General features: G+C 37.4%; 1 long non-coding RNA gene across 2 annotated transcripts in view; it reads left to right on the top strand.

Annotated features, from left to right (window-relative positions):
- Window positions 1–9,293: 9,293 nt before the first annotated feature.
- LOC141579813 (uncharacterized) overlaps window positions 9,294–11,059 on the top strand; it is a 43,207-nt gene continuing 41,441 nt past the window's right edge. Inside the window, exons 1-2 of one of the 2 annotated variants that reach the window (XR_012511826.1) lie at window positions 9,294–9,392; window positions 9,558–9,638. This is a non-coding gene — a long non-coding RNA (uncharacterized LOC141579813). Of the gene's footprint in view, window positions 9,639–11,059 lie in introns of both variants that reach the window. The other variant, XR_012511825.1, reaches the window with a different exon arrangement.

The following is an 11,059-nucleotide window of genomic DNA, read 5'->3' as shown; positions in this document are numbered from 1 at the left end:
TTGGTTTCCTTCTGCCCTTTACCCTCAACATCCTAATGATTATCAAATTGTAAAAATTCGATTTCATAATTGTCTGTCAAATCTACTCACATCTCTCCATTCCCACCTGCACTCTCTTTACTTGGATAATGATTGTTTTCCATCTGGATTTCTGAAAACCTCATGACTGATACTTCTCCCATCAGATTTGTACTTCTGACCATTCTTCTGGAGAGAATACGGTGCACTTGTAGTGATTTTTATAAACTGCAAGTATAAGTCTGTGCTTCTCCAGTTTAAGACCATTTGCTATCTTCCTATTGCCGTGAAGATAAAGTTCTAACATCCTTAACAGGACTTAGAAGCAGCCTTATCATCCAGTTCCTATATTTCTCCCTCGCTTAGTCTCTTGATCCCACACTTCAATACTTCAATGTATAAAAATATTTTTGTTATTCAAGTGCAAAATTTTCTCCTTCTCTTCTGGATATTTACACAGTTTGTTTCATTTGGCTTGAAATATTTCCCCCGTGTAACATCCATTCTCTTCAACTTCTCTGAGGTTTGAGTTAGATGCTCCATTAGGTTCCTAGGGCTGTCTTAACAAAATTCCACAAATGGGTGGCTTAAAACAGCAGAAATGTACTCTCTTAAAATTCTAGAGGCTAGAGTCCAAGATGAAGGTGCTGGCTGGGCCATGGTCCCTCTGAAGACCCTAGGGAGAAACCGTCCCATGCCTCTCTCCTAACTTCTTGGAGTTGCTTGCAATTGTAGACATTCCTAGACCATCAATCCAACCTTCGTCTCAATCATCACATAGCTTTCTTCCCAGAATGTGTCTGTGCCTTCATGCAGCCATCTTGTAAGGACACCAGTCATTGAATCTAGGGCCTGCTTAACCCAGTATGACCTCCTCTTAACCAATGGCATCTGTAAAGACCGTATTTCCAAATAAGGTTACATTCTGAGGTTCCCATTGGGCATGAATTTTGAGGGGACCCTGTTCAACCCAGTATAAATGCTGTTTATACATCTTACACATCTTCCTAATGCACCCTGAACAGCCCCTAGTAAGCCAAATCTAATCTTACATTGAAAACTCTTCCTGATTTATCTTTTCCCAAATTGCTCAAGGGCAGCAAACATGCTTCCCTTGTTCCCCATGTTAACTTTAGTACCTTGTACAACATCTGACAGAGAGAAGAGGTTCAACATATATTTGGGGAAAAAAATGAATGGTTTTCAAAAAGAACTCTTTTTAAAATTCTCATGGCCTCCTCATTGTTTTCAGGAGAGTGCGCTAAACTAAAAAGGAATTTAAAGAAAGTTTATGTTAAAGTTTAAAATAGTCATTCCCTTTCCTGTCTGCCTCCTTCAGGGCAAACACAAAAACAAAAAGAAATAAAATTTTAAACAAACTAAGGTCTTCTGAAGGTGGCATGCTGCAGGTTATTTAATTTATTTTTTATCGCCCTCCTTCGTGCTTCATGGTGCTCACTCCTGCTTATCTTTCAAAGCATGGATCTTTTAATTTTTCTATTAGAAGGGGCATCCAGTTCTCCTCTGATGCCATTCTTCTAGTGGGGTAGATGCATTTTGGTATGTTCCTATAACAGACACTGTCACTTACTCTGCCCATGCCCCAGTGGTCCCCATGCCATCTGCCTATGTCATTGCAAGAGCCTACAAGTGCTGGCCAGGCTGAGATGCCACAGAGCTGAAGTCCTTGAGAAACTCTAACCAAGGACAAATATTGAGTTTAAATTACTGAGATGAGTACACTCAGGCAGGTCACCTAACTTTTCAGTGTCCCAGTTGACCTGTACCCACCCTTGAATGCAAACTGCCTGGTCTTCCTTCTCTCCTGCTTCTCTTTTTCCTAGACCTCCTGGTTCTTCTTAGTATCACTAACCAAATATACTACTAGTCCCCTCTCAGCATCTGCATGTGGTTAGACCCAATCTGACCCATTTCCTAACACTCTTCTAACCCCAGTTATCATACTCCATAATCTATTTACTTGTCTTTTGCTACTAGTGCTATGCAATGTCCCCAGTGGAATGAACAGTACATTATTACTCACTGCCCAGAATAGAGCTTAGGATGGTAGGAATGAATAAACATCTCTAATTCTATTTTTCCTTTAATGTATGAATAATTTCACAATTTTATTATGTGACAAAAAATGAATGGAAAGGCTGAGACATGAAGGCAAGATACTTGATATTAGTAACATAATTTGTAACCTTAATTATATTAAAATACATTGATTTTAAGACTAGTCAGCCATAAAAAGGAATGAAATAATGCCATTTACAGGAACATGGATGGACCTAGAGATGGTCATATTAAGTGAAGTAAGTTAGACTAAGAAAGACAAATATCATATGATATCATTTTACGCGAAATTAAAAAAGAAATGATACAAAAAAAAAGTGTTCACAAACCAGAAATAGACTCACAGACACAGAAAAAAAATTTTGGTTACCAAAGGGGAAAGAGGGTAGAGGAGGGATAAATTAGGAATTTGGGATTAACAGATACACAGTACTATATATAAAATAAACAACATGGACCTATTGTACAGCACAGGGAACTATATTCAATATCTTGTAATAGCCTATAATGGAAAATAACCTGAAATATATATATATATATACACATATTTAAATATAAATATATATAAAAAGAAGTTTACAAATAAAATAATAAGTACTAAAAATATTCATTTTTATAGGCAAGACACTAGACATATCTTTTAAAAATGGAGGGAACTGTAAACATATTCTATGTTTCTCTTCAGTTCTGCACACACTTGTCACCTGAATTTTTTCCTATCCATTTTTAAACGTATTTTAAACTCTTGAACATACTTTTCAAATATGTTTCCATGTCTATGGCTAAGTAATTCATTGCTTTATAAGCTACTCATAATTGACTTAACCATCTTATCAAGGATTCAAACTTAAAATTATGTCAGAAGGCACGCTTCACAGTTACTACTTTTACAAAAGTGCAGTCATGTGCATAAATGTACCCATTTAACACTGATGGATTTCATACCACTGTTTTGACAGGAAAACCTATAACTTGTGTTTAGCTCACTTGTTTACTGAACATTCAGAATGCAGTCTGCACAGATTTTTTATTTAAACCGTAAGCCAGATCTTGTTTTTCCTTTCTTTGATGTTTATCCTTTTCATGCCTTTCTACTTTTATTACTGAATTGATTTCCCGACTAGAGTAGCTAGCATTGCATCAAAAATATGCATTGTTCTGGGATCAGATTTACCTGGTTTTATTTACAATATGATGCAAAGCCTTGTGTTTTGTTCCCACCCCCCGCCAATGGTCTTCTGTTTTCTTACTGTATCTACTGCTGTGAGGAAGAGTGGGGCTCACAGCCTGATTCAGTCAGGCTTAGCAACATGAAATGACATATTCAAGTTTGTGTTGTGGGCATATTTATGTAAATGTCCTACCTGAAATATTCTAATGTACCTGCTGCTAAAATTAGAGCATACTTTGCAGAGAAGCAATGTTTTCTAGAAGAGAAAAAAAAAATGAAACAACTAAAAAATGGAAAACATTGCTTTAATCTTCAGTTATTATAACATTGAAAGATTCCTTTTTAAAATTTTCCCTAAATTTGCATTTTGAGATTTTTTTCCATACTGCATCTTGTAGCAAGCAATCCAAAAATACAAAAGATTTAAATTCCAGCAAAGGTTTGAATCTAGGCCCATTATTAGCTCAACTGTTTTTCCAGTTATAGCAAAACATAGACAGAAAAAAATGTATATATAATATATTTATTCTTGTGTTATATAAATTGGAGGTAATCACTAATTACCAATAACTGCCGGAAAATGAATTTTCTTGCTGGGAAAAATAATGAAGAATTTTTATTAATAGCTGAATTTATTTATAGCTAAAATTAATTGACTATTTTCTAGGATAATTTAATTTTGCCAATAAAAAGGCTGAAGTGTTTTACTGACATTTTATGAACTTTTTTGTAGCTGATCATCTCTGCCTGTTTCTTGGTCCATAGAACTTGAGGGTCCAACCTTCCTTTTACATCTCAAAAAAGCAATAATTTTAGGTCCATGGTTTGCTTATCTATAGAATTGTCTCAAAAAGTTAATTGACTTCGTATGTATTTGATTGCTATGAGTCTCTTGTGTCAACAGACACATCAGTTCTTCAGGAACTATGCCTCTTTCCCTGGATTTAATATGGATAACGTAAGCCTATCATGTGACCATAGGAGAGAGACGCCATTTTGTTTCCTTTAAGTCGTAGTTTTCCAACTGAAAGAATTCGCTGGGAAAATGATACCGTTAAGAGTTTCTAAAATTGGTGTCATAACTACACCCTGTTATTGGTTCTTAAGCCTGAGTTAATTGGCCCTTTATTCAAAACTGCTTGTCAGTTTTGCATATGAAATGGAAATGTTCCGTTCTGCATTCTCTTTGTTTTCCTTAAGTTCTGCTTGCAAAATAGTTCTTTTCTGAGCTCACCTCTCTTGCATTATCCCAGCAAGTGCAAACAACAGGAACAAATTCAGGCTACTAGCACTGGTTTTTCACCTCTTCATTTACAAATAAAGCTTAGTAGGTACTATATCTCCCTTCTACGTTATCACATAAGATCCTTTTTCTAAATATTTAACCCCTGCATGATATACATCACCATCCTTCTAGCTTCTGATTTAAAAAAGACCAAACAACCAAAGGGTGGAGGGGGGAAACGTTGCTAAAAAATGCCTGGCCTCAAAGCCAATGCCACATGTTTTTGCTTGTCTGTTAAGGAAGCACCTCTGCTCCAGTACTCATTTTTGTACCAGTCATGGTAGGTCCAATTATTCTGTGGAAAAGAAACACATGAACATTTCAGTGTCTTAAAACAATAATTTCTCCATCTTGCTCATGGGATGTGTTGCATCACAGGTCGAATGTTCTTTTTCCGGCTGATGGAAATTTCATTTTAATACACTAGCAGAGTCAGGAGAAAAGTAAGATAGGATGGCAGACAAAATGTTAGCTCTTAAAATTTAAACCCAGCATCCATGAAACATTTCTGCTCACATTTTATTGGCCAAAACATGTAATGAAATATACTGTGTTAAAGAGTATATTCTCTCCTCCCCACAAAATTATGCCCATCTGGAACATCAGAATATAAACTTACTTGGAAATAAGATCTTTGCAGGTATAATTAGTTAAGATGAGATAATATTGGATTAGGGTAGGTCCTAAATCCAATGATTAATATCCTAATATAAAGGTCTCATGAAGACACACAGACATGCGGGGAAGGAGACGGAGATTGGAGTGATGTATCTACAAACCAAGGAACACTAAGGATTGTTGGCAACCACCAGAAGCCAAGGGAAAGACAAGGAAGAGTTTCCCCCTCAAAGCTTCTAGAAGAAACCAAACTTGCTGACTCAATGATTTTGGAATTCTAATCATCTGGACTGTTAAAGAATAAATTTATTTTGTTTTAAACCACCCAGTTTGTGATAATTTGTTATGGTATCCATACGAAACTAATACACATGGGGTACTTAAATTCAGATGTATAGCCTTCGCATAGATAGGACACTAAAAATAATATAAGTTTTAAACATAGATTATTTCCATATAAATATGACTATAATGATATTTGTACATGTATACAGAGAAGTGTGCTAATACTTAAACTATTTGAATCCATCTGTGCACCCCCTTTTCAAGCATCAAAAGACTTGGAATCAAGAAGCAATTAAACAAGGACTTCTGAAAGATGAAACATTTGCTTAAAAGTTGATGCAGCTAAATTTATACAGTAATTTTGTTCAAAATAATTTTGAGAAAGTGCTGCCACATTGTCAGATTAATGAGACTAAAAGAAGACGTAGGCATTGAGTACATGGCATAATATTTACAGGGACAGAAATGTCTCAATTACATTTTTCTTCTATTAGTGGTTAAGAAGAGCATGTGCTTTGAGGTCTGAAAAACCTCAATTCAAATGTGAACTTTCAAAACTTTCCAGTTGCGTAACCCTGAGAACTGTATCCTACCCCCTCTGAACATGTTCTTTCTAGTTTGAAAATGTATTATCTATTCATCGAATCACTTTGGGTATTAAAGGAGGGAATCAATGTAAAGTGCTTATCACAGACATTAGCCTATAAGCACCCAGTAAAGATTGATAATTATCGATTTCTTGCAAAAATGAACTCACACCTGGGAGGAGAAAAATAAGCATCGAGGAGAAGAAATTGGAGCCTGCTGTAAGTGAGATTATAAAGAAAACTTAGCTGCTCTGAGTTCAAGTGCATGGCTTGTTTATTTGTCAAGACTCAGCGTTTCAGTAGCTCAGTAATCTGAGCTTATTAACATAAACTCTGCTAGACACAGCAGAGGAGCTATTTGTGTGAGGTTGTGTCCAACTCTAGCCCCACTGTTCAAAAGAGGGGAGAACTAATACCGAAAATGTCAGGGGTTGACTTTTAGAATTGGCTATTGAAAGCACAGTATGTGATAATTTAGGAGGAAAGGATGATCATCGGAACCAACACAAGACCACTGCATCCGGAACTGGAAGGAGGGGTAATAATTCTATTTATACGTATGCAGGGCATTTATGACTGTAGCAATATGCCCTGTGTGAGCTTAATCTTAAGCCTTTTTTCTCCATTAGCCATTGAGACACCAGATGGTTATCCTCTGACGTAAACTAACTTTGAGTCACTTCAGATAGCTGAAATGGGGGTGGGGGAGGGCCCAAGAAACTGGAGGAGGTGGGTGGTGGGTAAAGTGGAAGGTGTAAAGACTCAGGAGTTTCCCTGGATGTAGGACTTTGTGGTGCTAAAACCAGGAAGGTTCCAGCCAAACAGAGGCAGCTTGGTCACCTAATAAGTGGAAGGCAGGAATAGGACTCCCAAAAGGTACTCAGGTCTCCATCTTAAGATTCAGGTCTCACATCTTTGCTGGGTGGGTAGCATTAAGGTTTCTTTTTTGAAGAGGATAAAAATGGGGGAGTTCATTGACTGATGGAAGTACCTTGAAGACGCCAAGATCAAAATCTTACTACAGTGAAGCATGTATTTGGTGTCATATAACATTTAAACATTTTTACATTAAAACTGTACCATTTAATCATGTAGCGATGTTGAAAATAAGCTACTATCCTTATTTTATAGATAATAAAACTGAGGCAGAAGAGAAATTAAGTAACTGTCCTACATTTATGTAAGGGAATGTTTGCCATTGTGAGTGGGTATATAGCTTGATTGAGTGTGTTAAATGCCTCATAGAATCAACTCTTTGGTGTATAAATTTCTAAAAAGAGAAAAGACTAGGACCCAGAAGAAGATAGGGAGAAGGGAATGTGTGTGTGAGATTTTTGGTCTGTCAGTTAGTGGAGGATGCAGGAGCCCCAACCCTTACTTTGTAAGAGTAGCTAGGGACCAGGGAGTTGGTGCATCAGGAAGTGCCTGGGTTTGATGTCAGAACAGAAATCCTACCCATGAACAGTTCTTACATTCAGTGCACTCAGGCAACATCTACAATCAGAGACACCACCTCACGGTCAGAATAGGAGATGCTGCTCGCTGATCTCACTGGAGACCAGGTTAATCCCTGCAGACCCAGAGAGCTTGGAAGGCAGTGGCTTCACACCTGTGTACCTGCAGACCCATGCCCTGCTTGGGTTCCTCTTGGGGTCACAGAAATGATGCCACTTGCAAGGAACTCCCTGGTTCAGTGAAAAGTTCGGAAGACATTCTTGTCAGATAAAGATTTCAAATCAATATTCTCTTTCCTAGGAGCTGGGTGGCAGGAGAGCGCATGCTTTTATTCCCATTGTGAAACTTGAACTTTAACCTTGTGCTCTGGAAACAGAACTATTAGTGTGATATGAATGCATGGATGGAGAGGAGGGAGGGTGTAATGGTAGAGGAGAGAACTTTCTTATAAAAGACTAGGGTTTTTAAAACCCCCTGTTATCAAAGGATTGATTAATGGATACACATTTAAAGGAGTCAAGTATTGCTTCATTATAAAAAAAAAAACCATAAAAACTTTTCTGAGATAAGAGAGTTCCCCCATCTTTGGAGGTTTTCAAATTTAAATCCTGTTTCTTTGATATAGGGGAGTTTCAAGTATTAGATGAGAATTAAATGGCCTTTTGCTTCCTCAAATGTCCAAGTCATATTCTTAGGATTAGAGGCCAGGTTTTAGCCACCTTTTTCAGTGTTCTTTCTGTATTATTTTCTGTACTTCTCTGTGTACTTGGAATGTACCACGAAAAGTCTCATTTATAGCTCATTGGCCAAATAGACTGAAAGTCAGCCCTTCAGTACCTAGACCATTTGATTTTTATAATATCTTGATTAATCATTTTGATAACTTCTAATAGGTCAGAAAAGAGAGTTTTTAAAAAATAACCTATGTTTTCTGGGATTTAGTCTCCCACTTATAAAGTGGAGAAACAGCCTTTACAACAATTTCCTAATCTCATAATGCTTTGTAGACCAAATAAATGGAATGCTAAACAAAATTTATTACTTATAATGGGTATAGCATTTATACTGAGTATCATTAATAGGTGTAATTTCATCATCAAAGTACACTTCCAGCAAATGTGAATGAAAAGGCCATATAGGGATTTTTGGTGATTATAATTACAGCATTCTATAAGGTAATATGTAGTGTGTGGATTTCCTAGAGCATGTGAGTCTCACTTGCCTCTCTCTTTGGTCTTAATGATAAAGCCTTATGATTACTCAAATAAATCAGAAAAAAAAAAGGCAACTTAATTTACTGATTGTTGTTAGCTTTGGTTGACTGTGGTTTTGTGATAAGAAATATGGACATCACTTGGACTATATCCACCCACAAATCTATGCAGATCCTGTTTGGTTGGTTACTGTTTTACAACATCATCATGTCATTAGGCAGCCGATTTTCTTTCTCCCACTGCATTTTCCTTTACAACTCTACACTTATCACCTTTGATTTATTCCTGAAAAAATACTATGTCATCAATTTACCAAATGTCAGGTAATATAAGGACTGAGAAGCAGTACTGTATGATATAGACAATCTCTGTCCTCAAAGACCTGTAAATGAATGAGGATCGATGGGGAGATACATACAAATAATAAGGTAAATCCTACACAAACTGTTAGAAGCCAAGACTGGAAAAGCACAGAGCGTAGGGTTCCATGAGAATACAAAGAGAATAGCAGACAAGAAAGAACAGATACACAGTGTGTCTTCAAAGTTGAAAATTAACCAGAATAAAAGGGCAGAGGGCACCTGGCAGGGAGGGAGGGTTGTTCTAAGCAGAGTACATGCTCCTATTTAGGAGTAAAACTCAGCATAATATATTCAGGAACTAAAAGAACTTCACAACTGGTAAGGGTGGAGAGAGATAATGGAAAACACTGTAGAAATAAGTGAAAGATAATTGATAAAAAGTATTGACTACCATGCTGAGTATATTTAAAGTTTGTCTTGAGGACATGGCGAAAAGGGATGGTGCAATCATATTTATGTTTTGGGAGAGCATTGTCTCTGCAGGATGAAGAGAACCCTAATGGATAAGAGGAGGGCAAAGCTGGATGAAGGCAGCTTGATGAGGAGACTTCTGCTAAAATCCAGGTAGGATGTAAGGAGGTGATGGGTTGGAAAGAATGGAGAATCCTATTTCCAGAACTTCAAATTGGTTAATTGAAGAGGACTGGTTAACTGAAGAGAAAAGGAAAAGTAAAGCTAAACAGGACGTACAGGATTCTGTTTACGTGCTTGAATCTATGTGATTTTTGTAAACAACATGAGAAGGTGTTAGAAAATAAGAAACAAAGTTGGTGAGAAGTTTTGCTTGGTACAAGGGTCATGTAGAAAATGTATTAGTTTGAACATAACAACTCAGCAGTCAGTAGATAATGACTGAGTAAATTATTCAGAAAGAGAAGAGTGGGGAAAAAAAGCTTGTATTGAACTGGAAGTTACGTCAGGAATTACAAGTGTTGGGGGAGGTCTCTGGGAAACACAACTTCAGGCTGACCTGAGAGCTGGACTTGGCAATCTGAGGTACTTCACCCCCTCACAGAACAAGTGGGATGAGGAAGCCTTGGGCCTACTGCAGGAGGAGAGCTCTTTCTCTGGCCTCTTTTTGTGAACGTGGCGTATAGATCAATTGCTCCTTGCTGGTTCAGCAGGGATAACTTTGTGTTGTTGGAGGGCAGCTCACTGGGCCCTAGCAAGGGATGAGTCTACCTGGTCCACTTGCAGTCTCTTGGTCAGAGGTCTGGAAGCATGGACTTGGCTTGTCTTTAATAAGACATTGGTGTTATTTTTCCCCTTCTTCATCATAGCATTGGTCCTAAGGTAGAAATTTATCTTTCTAACATGCAAAGAGCCTTCCCAAATGCACGCTTGAGGGTTTGCAATTTTTAATTTTGAAAAAGGCCATTTTCTTTCATTTGATGCACTTCTGAAAGAAAAAGAAAGTTATTTTATCACATGACCTTGAGACTGTCTGCATCACACTCAGTCAAGGAAATTTTTTAAAAGCTTCTAACATTTGTCCCTCCCATTACAATTCCCACAATTAGATGCACAAAAGTGGTCTGGGGCTCTGGGCTTCATTTACATCTCTTTCTTTTGTATGCTAAATATAATTTGGCATGCTCTTTAACATTTATTATTCTGGTATTGTTTGATGTTCTAATTTACTCTCTATGGCAGCATCTAATTTACTACTAATCTTTTCAAGGGTTGAGTAAAGATCCTGGAAACCTTGCCTCTTTAAACACTGCCAGAGGTTTGGGAACTCCCAGAATCAAAGAAGGAGTTGGTGTGGCAGCTCATTACCGAACTGTGAGCTCTAGATGTATTGAGTTACTGCCAGAAAATATTTGCACTCTATGGTCATAGGCTTTATCCTTTCGTCAATTAGATCTAAAGCCAACTACCTGAGTATGGTTAATGCTTCCTGATGGTCTTCTTCCCTGGAACAGAGGAATCCTTGTCAATCTCACTGTAGCTCTGCCCTTTAAAAGTGGTGTGCTGGGGCCAAT

The sequence above is a fragment of the Camelus bactrianus genome, chromosome 14 (genome assembly GCF_048773025.1).
Source record: "Camelus bactrianus isolate YW-2024 breed Bactrian camel chromosome 14, ASM4877302v1, whole genome shotgun sequence".
In the NCBI taxonomy this organism is placed as follows: domain Eukaryota; kingdom Metazoa; phylum Chordata; class Mammalia; order Artiodactyla; family Camelidae; genus Camelus; species Camelus bactrianus.
Note: the sequence above shows the minus strand (reverse complement) of the source record. Positions and strands in the feature narration are given on the sequence as shown.